Here is a 14,806-nt window from a genome sequence, read left to right as displayed (position 1 = left end):
CTTAGAATCCTTAACTTCCTTTAAAACATCTCACACCATCCCTACATGACGATTTTCCACATCTCCCCAGCTGCAATCGCCTCTGCCTAACAGTTATTTTTTATTAACTTTATATAGCATATGATACATGAATGAGTCATCTAAATGTGTATATATAAATGTATTCATATATATCATATTTATGTTTGTATACATGTTCACCCCCCAGTAGAATAAAAGGTCCTTGAAGGCAGAAAGACTTTCGTTTTGTCCCATCTCCATAGAAAGGAGGTTCTGCAATTTCACTAATAATCAAGAGATCATCAAATACAGTTATCTGTTATATCCTTCAAGGAATCTTGGATGATTTTGACATATGCCTGGGAAATACTTTATTGAAGGAGAGTTTCTGAGGTGGAGTTTTACTATACCAAATAAAATATCAACAAAAAGGAAGCAACAGGTTATTGTGCCCTCTGCATCTTTCAGTTATATGACTATAAAGTTATGGCCTGAATAAGATCATTGCAGCTAGAATAAAACTTGAGTAGGAAAACATCTTTACTTCTAACATATCTGACAAAAATAATATATCCAAGATAAATGAAGAAATGATGCAAATATATGAAACAATGCACCATTCTCCAGTAGATCTCTACATCTCCTCTCTCTCTCTCTCTCTCTCTCTCTCTCTCTCTCTCTCTCTCTCTCCCTCCCTCTCCCACTCTCCCTCCCTCCCTCCTTCCCTCCCCCTTCCCCCCTCCCCCTTCCCGCCCCCCTCTCTTCCCTCCCCCAACCCTTGCCCAGCCTGGGAATGATTCCACTGTTGATTAGCAGGGTAGCTTTGATATGCTCCATTTTTCTGACCTGGCCAGTTTTATCTCTCCTGAGGCAGAAAGGTGTGCCATCATTTCTTGGGACTCACAATATTAATGCCAGACTTGGTGAAGATATAAGATTGACTTTAGCCTGATGGCAGCTCAGAACTTAATCCAAACAATTCATGCACTAGCCTCAGATACCCCACAGCTGGAACTACAGGTATGTACTATATGTACTACCAACACCCAATGTTTATGAGTTATTTAGATAGTACAGGTTTGATAAGAAGGTTTCCATATTAGCAGCCCCCTTCCAGGAATGTCCAAACCAGGGAACACTATAAATCTGGGAGAGACTGAATAGGACCCTGTGTGAGATCTGGGTATTTAGTAGAATGAAAGAGGGTTGCCCCACTGGCAAACAACTACAAAAGGATATAAAAATTCAGATTAAATGCAGTGGCCAATCTTATTTTTTTAAAACTAGAATCTTTGGGGAAACCATTAACATAATCATATTAAAAACCAAAAAAACTACGTTTATATCAGTAGATACTTTTAAAAAATATTTGAAAAAATGCAACACTGGGGGCGGCTAGGTGGCCCAGTGAGTAGAACACCGGTCCTGGAGTCTGGAGGACCTGAATTCAAATCCGGCCTCAGACACTTAACACAAAAACTAGCCATGTGACCTTGGGCAAGTTACTTAACCCCAATTGCCCTCTGAAAAGCAAAAAAAGAAAAATGCAACACTGATTTATGCTAAAAACCCTAAGAAGCTTAGAAAGACCATTTTTAATATGATAAAAAGTACATATGTAAATCTAAAGGCTGGCATTATTTGCAAAGAAGAAGCACTGGAAACTTTTCCAATAAACATGAGGGAGGAAACAAAAATGTCTCCTTTTTCTACTATTATTTAATAGAATTAGAAATGCTGGGATAACAATAATAAAAGTGAAAGCAATTAATTAGCTAGATGGCACAGTAGATAGAGCACAGGACTTGGAGTCAGGGAGACCTGAGTTTGAATCCTACCTCAGATGCTTACTAGCTATGTAGTCCTGGGCAAATCAACCTCTCTGGTCTCAGTTTCCTCATCTATAAAATGAGGATAATAATAGTACCTACCTCATAGAGTTATTGTGAGGATCAAATTAAGTAACATGTGAAGTGCTTTGCAAACCTTAAAGTGCTTTATACATTTTAGCTATTATCATTTAAACATTAACAAAGAGGAGAGAGAAGATATCCCCACTGGCAAACGACAGAAACAAAAACAAAATGCTCAATTTGACATTCAAAACCCTTGATGACCTAGCTTCTTCCTACCTTTCCAGTCTTCTTAGATCTCACTTCCCTACACATACTCTTCAATCCACTGACACTGGCCTCCTGGCTGTCCCCCATATCTGGAATATTCTCCCATGTTCTCTCTGACCATTGACTTCCCTGGTTCCCTTTAAGTGCATCCTACCTTCTACAGGAAGCCTTCCCCAACCTCTCAATTCTGGTGCCTTTTCTCCATTATTTCCTGTTTATCCTGTATATAGCTTGCTGTGCATATATTTGTTTGCAAGTTGTCTCCCCCTTTATACTGTAAGCTTGAGGGCAGAGATTATCTTCTGCTTCTCTTTGTGTCCCCAGCACTTAGCCCAGTACTTGGCTCATATTAGGTGCTTAATACATGTTTATTAATTGGTTAGTTTACTTAGAAAATTCTACAGAGCCAGCAAAGAAGTGAATTGAGAAAGAGCTTCAATGAAACAACAGGATGTGAAATAAATCCACAAAATATTCAGCATTTCGAAATAGCAATAACAAAAACCCAGATGAGATAAGAGAAAAAGATATCCCATCTAAAATAACGGCAAAAACAATACTGGAGACACTAAAGGGGAAAACCACAGACCTATTTTCCTTAAGTTTATATGCGAATGGATCAGACTATCTAATACAAAAAACAGAGAGTGATAGATTAGTTAAGAAAAATCCCCCACAATCTATTGCTTCCCAGAAACAAAATTTAAAGGCAAAGACATACATAGAATAAAAAAAGACAGTCTGAATCAAATTTTATTATAAATCAGATGAATTTTTTTTATGGAAGGAGTTAAAATTCTACTATCAGAAAAAGCAAACATAATTAACAATATACATAGAGATAAATAAGGAAATTACCTTATGTATGACAGTCTGGTGAAGCCTATCAATTGCCCTTCTCAGAATAACATTTATTGCTACATTCATAATTGAAATGCTAAATTTTAGTTAGAGGCTATATGTAATTTTTCCCATCCAAGTTTATGGACCTTCTGACAGCATTGGTAGGCCACTGACCCCAGATTAATAAACTCTGGCTTAAAGGAAACATGAACAACAGACCAACATCAGCATTACATTTATGTGTTCTAGATAGCATATATTCTAAATTCGTGAAAGAAAAATAAGTGAGTTGTAAATAGACGTAGATAGTAACATAGTAATAGTAGGAAACATTGATTTTCCTTTTTTCAGTTAAGCAAATCCAACAGAAAAACAGCAGGGAAAATGGCAAAATAACAAAATATACAAATATCCGGGAGCTAAGCTATCAAAACATTTAAAATTATGTAAACGCTATCATAAAACATTATAGAAATAAAAGTAGGCAAATAATTGCATGGATGTTTACTTGTAACATAATAAAAATGACCATAGTACTTAAACTTACTTGTAGGTTTAATGCTATATCAGTCAAATTATCAAGAAGTTACTTAGAGAGCTAGGCAAAATAGAAATATTCTAGATAAAAAGTCTAGAACCTCAAGGGAAATAATGTAAAAAGCAGAAATTAAGGGGGAATAACACTTCCAGATCTCAAACTATTACTCATTTAAATTATGTTAAGGGGAAGCAGAGCCAAGATGGTGAAGTGAGTATTTTTGCTGAGCTATCTCAACATTCACCTCTAAATAATTTTTTAAAACGTGTCAAATTGAATTCTAAGAGGAATAATCAACAACAACAAAAAGTCATAGTGAGTCATTTTTTTCAGCCCAGGATAGCCTAAGAAGACAGAAAGAGTGTCTGCAGACACAGATGCAGGGGTTGACTGGGAGCTCAGTGCACTAGAGGAGAGATACCAGTTATGGGGCTTTGACGTGATGTGGCCAAGAAACAACAAAACAAAATCAAAAGAATGAAAAAATAAAAGAGAATGTGAAATGTTTCATTATGAAAACAATTGACCTAGAAAACAGATTAAGGAGAGACAATATAAGACCTATTAGACTACCTGAGAGTTACGATAAAAAAAAATCCCAGACACTATACTGCAAAAATTTAAGGAAAATTACCCTGAAGTTTTAGAACTAGAGGGCAAAATAGAAATTGAGAAATCTACCAATCACCACCTGAAAGAGACCCTAATATGAAAACTCACAGTAACATTATAGCTAAATTTCAAAGTTCTTAGGTCAAGGAGAAAGCACTATAAACAACTAGAAACAAACTATTTAAATATTGAGGAGCTAAAGTAAGGATAACACAAGATTTAGCAGCTTTTACATTAAAAGACTAAAGGGCATGGAACATGCTATTCCAAAGAGCAAAGGAACTGTATTTGCCACCAAGAATAACTTACCTAGCAAAGTTGAGTGTAATCCTCTATGGAAAAAAATTAATATTTAATGGATTAAAGGATTTTCAGATATTCTTGAAGAAAAGACTAGAACTGAAAAGAAAATTTGACTTTTAAGACTCAGGAGAAACATAACAAGGTTAACATGAAAGGTCAATTATAAAGGATTTAATGAGGCCAAACTGCTTATTTTTTATATGGAAAGATGTTATCTGTAGCTCTTAAGAATATTATCATTACTAGGGAAGTTTGAAAGAGCATACATCAATAGAAGACTTGGAGTTGAGTTGAACATGATGGCATCATCCTAAAAAATAAAATTGGGTAGGGAGAGGTAAAATGGAACAATTATCTCATGCAAATGAAGCATGAATGGAAGAACTGTTATAGTGGAGGACAGGAGAAGGTGGAGGACTGGTAGTGATAGAACCTTATTCTTATCAGAACTGAGTTAAAGAGGGAATAACACATCTAGAAAGGTATAAAAATTTTCTTAACTTAAAGAGAAATAGGAGAGCGAAGGGATAAGATAAGAGAGGGACTTTTAGAAGGGTGGATTGATTAAGGAACAGGAGGTCAAGAGGAGAAGAAAAAGGAAGGATTCTTAAAAGGGGTATAGATTAGGGAGGCAGTGGTCAGAAGTAAATTAGACATCTGAGGAGGGATAGGGTAAAAAGAGGAGAAAAGGATAGACAGTGAGGAAAAATAGGATGGAAGGAAATACATAACTAATAATTATAATTTTGGATCTGTTTAACAGCATCTTGATTTCTCATAAAGTCATTAGCTTCCATTTGCTCCAATCTAATTCTGAAGCAATGATTCTCCTCATTAAGCTTTTGAGATTCTTTTTCCATCTGGCAAATTCGACTTTTTAAGGCATTCTTCTCTTCATTGCCTTTTTGAGCCTCTTTTGCCATTTGAGTCAGTCTGTTTTTTAAAGTGTTATTTTCCTCAGTCAGGCTGTTGACTCTCATTTCATAATTTTCTTGCATTGTTCTCATTTCTCTTCCCAATTTTTCCTCCACTTCTCTTATCTTCTTCTTAAGGTCCTCTATGGCCTGTAACCAGCTGGTATTTTCCTTAGAAGCTTTTGGTGCAGGAGTTCTGACTTCACTGTCTTCCTCCTGTTCCATGCTTTGCTCCTTTTTGTCCCCAAAATAGGATTCTAATGTTGGAATCTTCTGTCTGCTTTGTTTCCTTTGCCTGGTCATGTTGCCCCTCAGTCACTTGACCCCTGGGCTTTTTGCCACAGTAGGACTCCCTTTTTACATGGATTGGGGAAGGTGGAAGCCGGAGCCGCGGGGAGGTCCGGCTTCTACTCAGCCATCTTGCCTCCACCCTCCACTAATAATTATAACTTTGAATGTGAATGGGATGAACTCACCCATAAATGGAAACAGATAGCAAAATGAATTAAAAACCAGAATCCAACAATATGCTGTTTATAAGAAACACATTAAAAATAAGAGATAAACATAGAGTAAAAATAAAGGGCTAGAGAATTTATTATTTTATTGTTATATTATTTTATTCTTATATATTATATAATATCATAATAATATAATATTATGTATTATAATATAAATTATATTGTATAGAATTTATTATTCTTCAGCTGATGCAAAAAAAAGCAGGGGTAGCAATTATGATCTCAGACAAAGTTAAAGCTAAAATACATTTAATTAAAAGGGATAATTGGGGCAACTACATTATGTTAAAAGGTACCATAGATAAGAAAGTAATATCAGCACTAAAGCTATATATACCAAATGCTATAGCATCCAAAATTTTAAAGCAAAAAAGCTAAATTAATTGCAGGTGGAAATAGATAGCAAAACTATAAGGGTGGGGGTAACTCAATCTTCCCCTCTCAGAACTTGATAAATCTAACCAAAAAGAAGTAAGAAAGAAGTCAAGGAGATGAATGGAATCTTAGATAAGCTAGATATGATAGATATATGGAGAGAATTGAATGGGAATGGAAAGGAATATACTTTTTTTCTCAGTGATACATGGTATCTTTACAAAAATGGACATGGCATTAGTGTACAAAAACTTTATAGTTAGATGCAGAAAAGAGGAAATATTAAATGTATTCTTTTCAAATCATAATGCAATAAAATTATATTTAATAAGGAACCATGGAAACACAGATTAAAAATTAATTGAAAACTAAATAACCTAATCTTAAAGAATGAGTTGGTTAAAGAACAAGTCATAGAAACAAATAATTTTATTAAAGAGAATGATAATAATGAGACAACATATCAAAACCTATGGGATGTGGGGCGGCTAGGTGTTGCAGTGAATAGAGCACTGGCCCTGGAGTCAGGAGGACCTGAGTTCAAATCTGGCTCAGACACTTAACACAAAAACTAGCCCTGTGACCTTGGGCAAGTCACTTAATCCCAATTGCCCTCCCCTCCCCCCTCCAGAAAGCAAAAACAAAACAAAAAACCCTATGGGATGCAGCAAAAGCAGTAATCAGAGAAAAATTTGTATCTTTTTTTTTTTTAAAGCAATTGGGGTTAAGTAACTTGCTCAAGGTTACACGGCCAGGTGTTTCTGGGTGGGTGCTAAGTATCTGAGCCTGGGATTTGATCCCCAGGTCATCCGGACACTGGAGCCAGTGCTGTTACTCGCTGTGCTACCTGGCCACCCCGAAAAATTTGTATCTTTAAGTGCTTATATCAGTAGAGAATGAACAAATGAATAAATTGTCAATACAATTAAAAAATAGAAAAAGAACAAATTTTAAATCCCCAATTAGACACAAATTGGACATTCTAAAAAATAAAAGTAAGATTAATAAAACTGAATGTCAGAAAACCATTGAATTAATAAATAAAACTAGGATTTGGTTTTATGAAAAGAAAAACAATAAAATATATCAACCAGTGGTTAACATGATAAAAAAGAGAGAGAAGAAAACCAAATCACTAGTATTAAAAATGAAAAGGGTGAATATACCACTAATGAAGATGAAATCAAAGCAATCATTAGGAGTTATTTTGCCTAATTATATGCCAATAAATTTAGCAATGTAAGTGAAATGGAAGAATGCTTACAAAAATGTAAACTGCCTAGATTAAAAGAAGAGGAAATAGAATATTTAAAAGAACCTATTATAGAAAAGGAAATTGAATATGACGCAAATAAACTACCTAAGGGGGGAAAATCAGGATCAGATGGATTTACAAGTGAATTCTACCAAACATTTAAAGATCATATAAATCCAGTATCAAATAAATTATATGGAATAATAGGCAAAGAAGGAGTCCTACCAAACTCCTTTCATGAAACAAATACAGTGCTAATACCTAAAACAGGAAAAGCAAAAGCAGAGAAAGAAAATTATAGACTAATTTCACAAATGAACAAAAATTCTAAATAAAATGCTAGCTAGAAGACTACAGCAATATATCACAAAGATTATACGTTGTGACCAAGTGTAATTTATTCCAGGAATGCAGGGGTGGTTTAACATAAGGAAAACCATTAACATAATTGATTATATCAATCATATCAATAGATAAAAAGCTTTTGACAAAATGCAACACTCATTCCTATTAAAAAACACTTTAAAACATAGGTTTAAATGGATTTTTCCTTAAGCATCTTCCTAAACCATCAAAAAGCATTATTTGTAATAGGGATAAGCTAGAAGCTTTCCCATAAGATCAGAGGTGAAACAAGGATACCCAGTATCACCAATATCATTCATTATTGTATTAGAAATGCTAGCAATAGGGGCGGCTAGGTGGCGCAGTGAGTAAAGTGCTGGCCCTGGAGTCAGGAGGACCTGAGTTCAGTTCTGGCCTTAGACACTTAACACACACACACACACACACACACACACACACACACACACACACACACAAACACTAGCTGTGTAACCTTGCGCAAGTTACTTAACCCCAATTGCCCTCCAAAAGGCAGCAAAAAAAAAAAAAAAAGAAATGCTAGCAATAGCAATGAGAAAAGAAAAAGAAATTGAAGGAATCAAAATGGGCAATGAGGTAATAAAACTATCTCTTTTTGCAGATGATATGATGATATACTTGGACAATCCTAGAGATTCAGCTAAAAAGTTAGTTTAAAAGTGAATAATTTTAGCAAAATAGCAGCATATAAAACAAACCCACACAAGTCATCAGCATTTCTATATGTCACCAACAAAACCCTTGGAGATAATGAGAGATACTTGATTTAATGTAATTATAGACATCATATCATACCTTGGAGTATGCCTGCCAAGACAAACCCAGGAAGTACATGAGCATAATTATAACACACTTTTTATATGAATAAAGTCAGTTTTAAATAATTGGAGAAATATTCATTGCTCATGGGTAGGCAGAGCCAATATAATACAAATGACAATTCTACCTAAACTAATCTACGTATTCAATGCCATCCTAATTAAATTGCCAAAAATTATTTTATTGAACTAGAAAAAACAATAACAAAATTCATTTGGAAGTACAAAAAGTCAAGAATATCAAAGGTATTAATGAAAAAAAAATGTAAAGGAAGGAGGTCTAGTAGTACCAGATCTTAAACTCTATTACAAGGCAGAAATTTTCAAAACTATCTGATAATGGCTGAGAAATAGAAATCAGTGGAACAGAGTAGACATACAATACACAGTGGTAAATTATAGCAATTTTGTGTTTGAAAAATATAAAGCATTAAGCTTTTGGGATAAGAATTCACTATTTGATAAAAATTGTTGGGAAAACCATGAAAGTAGTCAGGCAGAAACTAGGTATAGATCAATATCTTATATCATTTACCAAAATAAGGTCAAAATGGATATATAACCTAGACATAAAGGGAAATATCCTAGGTAAATTAGAAGAACATGGAATGTATTACCTATCAGGTTTATGGACAGGAGAATTTATGACTAAACCAAAGATAGAAAGCATTGTGAGATATAAAATAGATAATTTTGACTAAATTAAATTAAAAGGTTTTATACAACTAAAACTAATGTAGACAAGATTAGACAAGGAAAGCATAAAATTGGAGGAAATTTTTATAAATAGTTTCTTGGATAAAGGTTTCATATCTCAAATATAGAGAGAACTTTATAAAATTTATAAAAATATGAATCATTCCCCAATTGATAAATGGTCAAAAATATAAACCGTCAGTTTTGGGGTGAAGAAATCAAAGTTATCTATAGTCATATAAAATGCTCTAAATCATGACTGATTAGAGAAATGAAAATTAATATTACTTTGAGATAGCATGTCATACCTATCAGATTGGCTAAAATGATACAAGGGGAAAATGACAAATGTTGGAAGGAATGTAGGAAAACTGGGACATTAATGCATTGTTGGTAGAACTGTGAACTGATTCACCATTTGAAAAGCAACCTGGAATTATGCCCAAAGTATTATAAAATTGTATCCAGGGGTGGGGAGCCTGTGGCCTTCTAGGTCCTTGGGTGAGGCCTTTTGACTGAGTCCAAGTTTTACAGAACAAATCCTTTTATTAAGGGGATTTGTTCTGTGAAGTTTGGATTCAGTTAAAAGGCCGCACTTGAGGACCTAGAGGGCCATATGTGCCCTCGAGGCTGCAGGTCCCACCCACCCCTGGTATATACCCTTTGACCCAACAATACCACTATTAGGTCTGTTGCCCAAGGTGATCAGGAAAAAAAGAAAAAAACCCAAGCCTATACATTCTAAAATAATTATAGTAGTTCTCTTTGTGGTGGCAAAGAATTGTAAATTGAGGGGATGTCCATCAATTGGACTGAACAAGTTGTGGTTTATGAATGTAATGAAATATAATTGTTCCATAATAAATAGTGAGTAAGTTGATTTTAGAAAAAAAAAACTTGCACGAAATAATAAGGAGCGAAATGAGTAGAAACAAGAGAATGTTGTATACAGTAATAGCAATATTGTTTGAAGAATAACTGAACAAATAAGCTATTCTGAGTGTTATAAATATTCAGATCAACTACAAAGGACCTATGAAGAAAAGTGCTATCCATATCCAGAGAAAGAACTGATAAATAGAAGTATGCATAGTATGATTTTACATATCTCTATACCTATGCTTATATTTATATCTATGTCAAATGGTGAACTTCTCTAGTGCAGGGTGTGAAGGGAGGGAAAGAGATCAAAACTTAAAATACAACCAAAAAATAAATAAAAATAAAGTTAAATTGTTTATATTCATATATAGGAAGATGACACATGTAACTCCTAAGAACTTTATTATTATTAGGACTGTTCAAAGGAGCTCACATAGACAAAGGGTATGGGTGTGAGCTGATTATGTTTGAATTATCTCCAAAAATAATGAAGGGGTGAGAAAGAGAGAGAATTGGGAGAAAGGGGAAGGAAGAGGTAGAAGGGGAAAAATTTTCTCACATAAAAGAGGCACACAAGGAAGAGCTTTTAACAGTGGAGGGGAAAATGGGAGGGTGGCAGACAATATGTGAACCTCATTCTCATCAGAATTAGTTCAAAGAAGAAATAATATATATACATACTCAGGTGTATATAGAAATGTAACTCACCCAATAGGAAAATAGGAGGGGAAGAGGATAAAAGAAAGTGGGATGATGACAAAAGGAAGGACAGATTAAAGGAGGCATTGGTTAGAGGCAAAATAGACATTTGAGGAGGGACAGGATCAAAAAGAGAGAAAGAAGAAGAAATGGAAGAAAATGGTATGAAGGGTAAAACACAGTAATCATAACTGTGAATGTGAATGGTATAAGTGCATGCATAAAATGGAACCAGACAGCAGAATAGAATAGAAACCAGAATCCAACAATATGCTATTTATAAAAGACACACTTGAAAGAGAAAGACATACACCAAATTAAAATAAAGGACTGGAGCAGAATCTAATATCCTGCAGCTAAACTTAAAAAAAAGAGAAAGGTAGTTATCATAATCTTAGACAAGGCAAAAGCAAAAATAGACCCAATTAAAAGGGATAATCAGGTAAACTACATTTTTTAAAAAAAGCAATTGGGGTTAAGTAACTTGCTCAAGGTTACATGGCCAGTTATTTCTGGATGTGGTGCTAAGTATCTGAGCCCGGATTTGATCCCAGGTCATCCTAACTCTGGGGCCGGTGCTCTTACTCACTGAGCCACCTGGTTGCCCCCAGTAAACATATTTTGATTGAAGGTACCATGGAAAATGAAGTAATATCAGAAGTTTTTACAGCAAGTCTCTCTGATAAGAACCTCATTTCTTAAATATATACTGAGTATAGAACTGAGTCAAATTTGTAAAAGTAAGAACCATTCCCCAAATGATAAGTGGTCAAAGGATTATAAACAGGCAAGTTTCAGAAGAAGAAATCAAAGCTATCTATAGTCATATTTTTAAAAATGCTCTACATCATTCATTATTGATTAGAGAAAGACAAATTAAAATAACTCTGAGGTACCCCTTTACACCTATCAGAAATGACAAATGAGGAAAAGATAAGTACACTAATGAATTGTTGGTGGAGTAGTGAACTGGTCCAACCATGTCATTATGTTGAAGGCAATGTGGTACAATGGTAAAAACACTGGATTTTGGAGCTACAAGAATTGAATTCTCATTCCATTTAATCTAGCTCTGCCACTTCCCATATATGTCACTTTGATTTTTTCATGTTTTATCTTCAGTTTATTGTAGTTATGGTTTATCATTGCATTGATCATAGTACTTTTTTAAAAAATTATTTATTTACTTTTAGTTTGCAATATTCAATTCCACAATCCCTTGAGTTCCAGTTTTCTCCCCCTCCCTTCCCGGGGTGTGTGACCAGCTTGCCAGAGCATGTGGAGGCTTCAGAGAGGGCACCCAACTAATACCTCCGGCAGCTGAGAAAACCCCAGCATTTGATACAAACTCCCCTGTCTGGTAGCAGAGTCCTACTGTGGCAAAAAGCCCAAAAGTCAAGTAATTGAGTGGCAACATGACCAGGCAAAGGAAGCAAAGCAAACAGAAGAATCCAACATTAGACTCCTATTTTGGGGACAAAAAGGATCAAAGCATGGAACAGGAGGAAGACAGTGAAGTCAGAACTTCAGCACCAAAAGCTTCAAAGGAAAATATGAGCTGGTTACAGGCCATAGAGGACCTTAAGAAGCAGATAAGAGAAGTGTGGAAAAAATTGGAAAGAGAAATGAGAACAATGAAAGAAAATTATTAAATGAGAGTCAACAGCCTGACTGAGGAAAATAACAAATTAAAAAATAGACTAACTCAAATGGCAAAAGAGGCTCAAAAAGGCAATGAGGAGAAGAATGCCTTAAAAAGTCGAATTTGCCAGATGGAAAAAGAATCTCAAAAGCTCACTGAAGAGAATCATTGTTTCAGAATTAGATTGGAGCAAATGGAAGCTAATGACTTTATGAGAAATCAAGATGCTGTTAAAGAGATCCAAACAAATGAAAGAATAGAAGGCAATGTGAAATATCTCATGGGAAAAACCACTGACCTGGAAAATAGATCCAGGAGAGATAATTTAAAAATTATTGGACTACCTGAAAGCCATGATCAAAGAAAGAACCTAGAAATCATCCCCCAAGAAATCCTCAAGGAAAACTGCCCTGATGTTTTAGAACCAGAGGGCAAAATAGAGGTTGAAAGAATCCACCTTTCACCTCCTGAAAAAGATCCCCAAAAGAAAACTCCTAGAAATATTATAGCCAGGTTTCGGAATTCCCAGATTAAGGAGAGAATATTACAAGCAGCCAGGAAGAAACAATTTGAATATTGTGGAAGCACAATCAGGATAAATCAGGATCTGGCAGCTTCTACACTGAGGGATTGAAGGGCTTGGAATGTCATATTCTGGAGGGCAAAGGAGCTGGGATTAAAACCAAGAATCACCTACCCAGAAAAACTGAGTATCATGTTTTAGGGGAAAATATGATCATTCAGTGGAATAGAGGACTTTCAAGCATTCTTGATGAAAAAACCAGAGTTGAATAGAAAATTTGGGACTTATCAAAGTTGAAATATTAACATTCCCTCATGGAAAAATGATAATTGTAACTTATGAAACTTTTCTCAGTATGAAAATAGTTGAAGAGAATAGAAATATATATATGTCTATATTGGAGGGTATACGGGCATATGAATACATATGTGAATGTGTGTATATATGTTTACAGGTATACATAGAGGGCACAGGACCAATTGAATAGCAAGGGATGATACTTAAAAGGTGAAATTAAGAGGTGAGAGTGGAATATAATGAGAGGAGATGGGGAAAGACAGGATGGGGTAAAGTATCTCATATAGAAGAGGCAAGGGAAAATGGTTACAATGGAGGGGAAGAAAAGGAAGGCAAAAGGGAATGGGTCAACCTTATTCTCACTGAATTTGGCTCAGCGAGGGAATGAAATACACGCTAAATATGGTATCTCACCCTACATGAGAGTAGGGGGGAAGGGGATGAGAGAGGGGATGATGGAAGGTAGGGCAGGCTGGCGGGGAGGGAAGTTGGAAGAACCCACTTTTTTTTTGCTTTTTGGAGGGCAATTGGGGTCAAGTGACTTGCCCAAGGTCACACAGCTAGTTTTTGTGTTAAGTGTCTGAGAGCAGATTTGAACTCAGGTCTTCCTGACTCCAGGTATGTGCTCTATTCACTGTGCCACCTAGCTGCCCCTGAAGCACCCACTTTTGAAAAGGGACGGGATCAAAGTAGAGAATAGAACAAGTGAGAGGTGGGATAGGAGGGAGGGAAATATAGTCAGTCTTTTACAATATATCTACTATGTTATTGTTTTGCATTAGCTACACATGTACAACCTATACTGAACTGCTTATCTTCCAAGTAAGGGTGGGTGACAAGGGAGGAAGGGAATGACTCTGGAATTCAAAGTTTTAAAATCAAATGTTTAATATATATGTATATATATACTATTATTAATACTATTTTACATGTAATTGGGAAATAAGATATACAGGCACTGGGGCATAGAGATCCACCATGCCCTACTGGAAAGTCAGAGGGGTATGGGAGAGAGCAGATTGGAGGAGAGGATATACTGTGGGACTGCTATTTTGGGGCGGTGGGTAGGGGAAAAACGGGGAGAAAACTTGTAACTCAAAATCTGGTGGAAATGAATGATGTAAACTAGAAGTTAATAAAGCATTTGGAAAATGAAAAAAAAAGAAACATTAGTCAAGTTTAAAGAAGAGTTCCAACCCATGAAGTGAACAACGAGAAAGAAGGAACAAAAGAAAACAAAACGCCAAAGAAAGCGAGCAAGTCGTTTGCTTCAATCTGCATTCACACTCTGTAGTTCTTTTCTTTGCATGTGGATATCCTTTTCTATCATGGGTCTTTTGGAGTTGTCTTATAACCTTGCATTGCTGAGAGGAGCCCAGTC

Source organism: Petaurus breviceps, unplaced genomic scaffold (assembly GCF_028583685.1).
Source record: "Petaurus breviceps papuanus isolate PSGF00001 unplaced genomic scaffold, PetGlider_PUasm1.0 90535, whole genome shotgun sequence".
Classification (NCBI taxonomy): domain Eukaryota; kingdom Metazoa; phylum Chordata; class Mammalia; order Diprotodontia; family Petauridae; genus Petaurus; species Petaurus breviceps.
Note: the sequence above shows the minus strand (reverse complement) of the source record.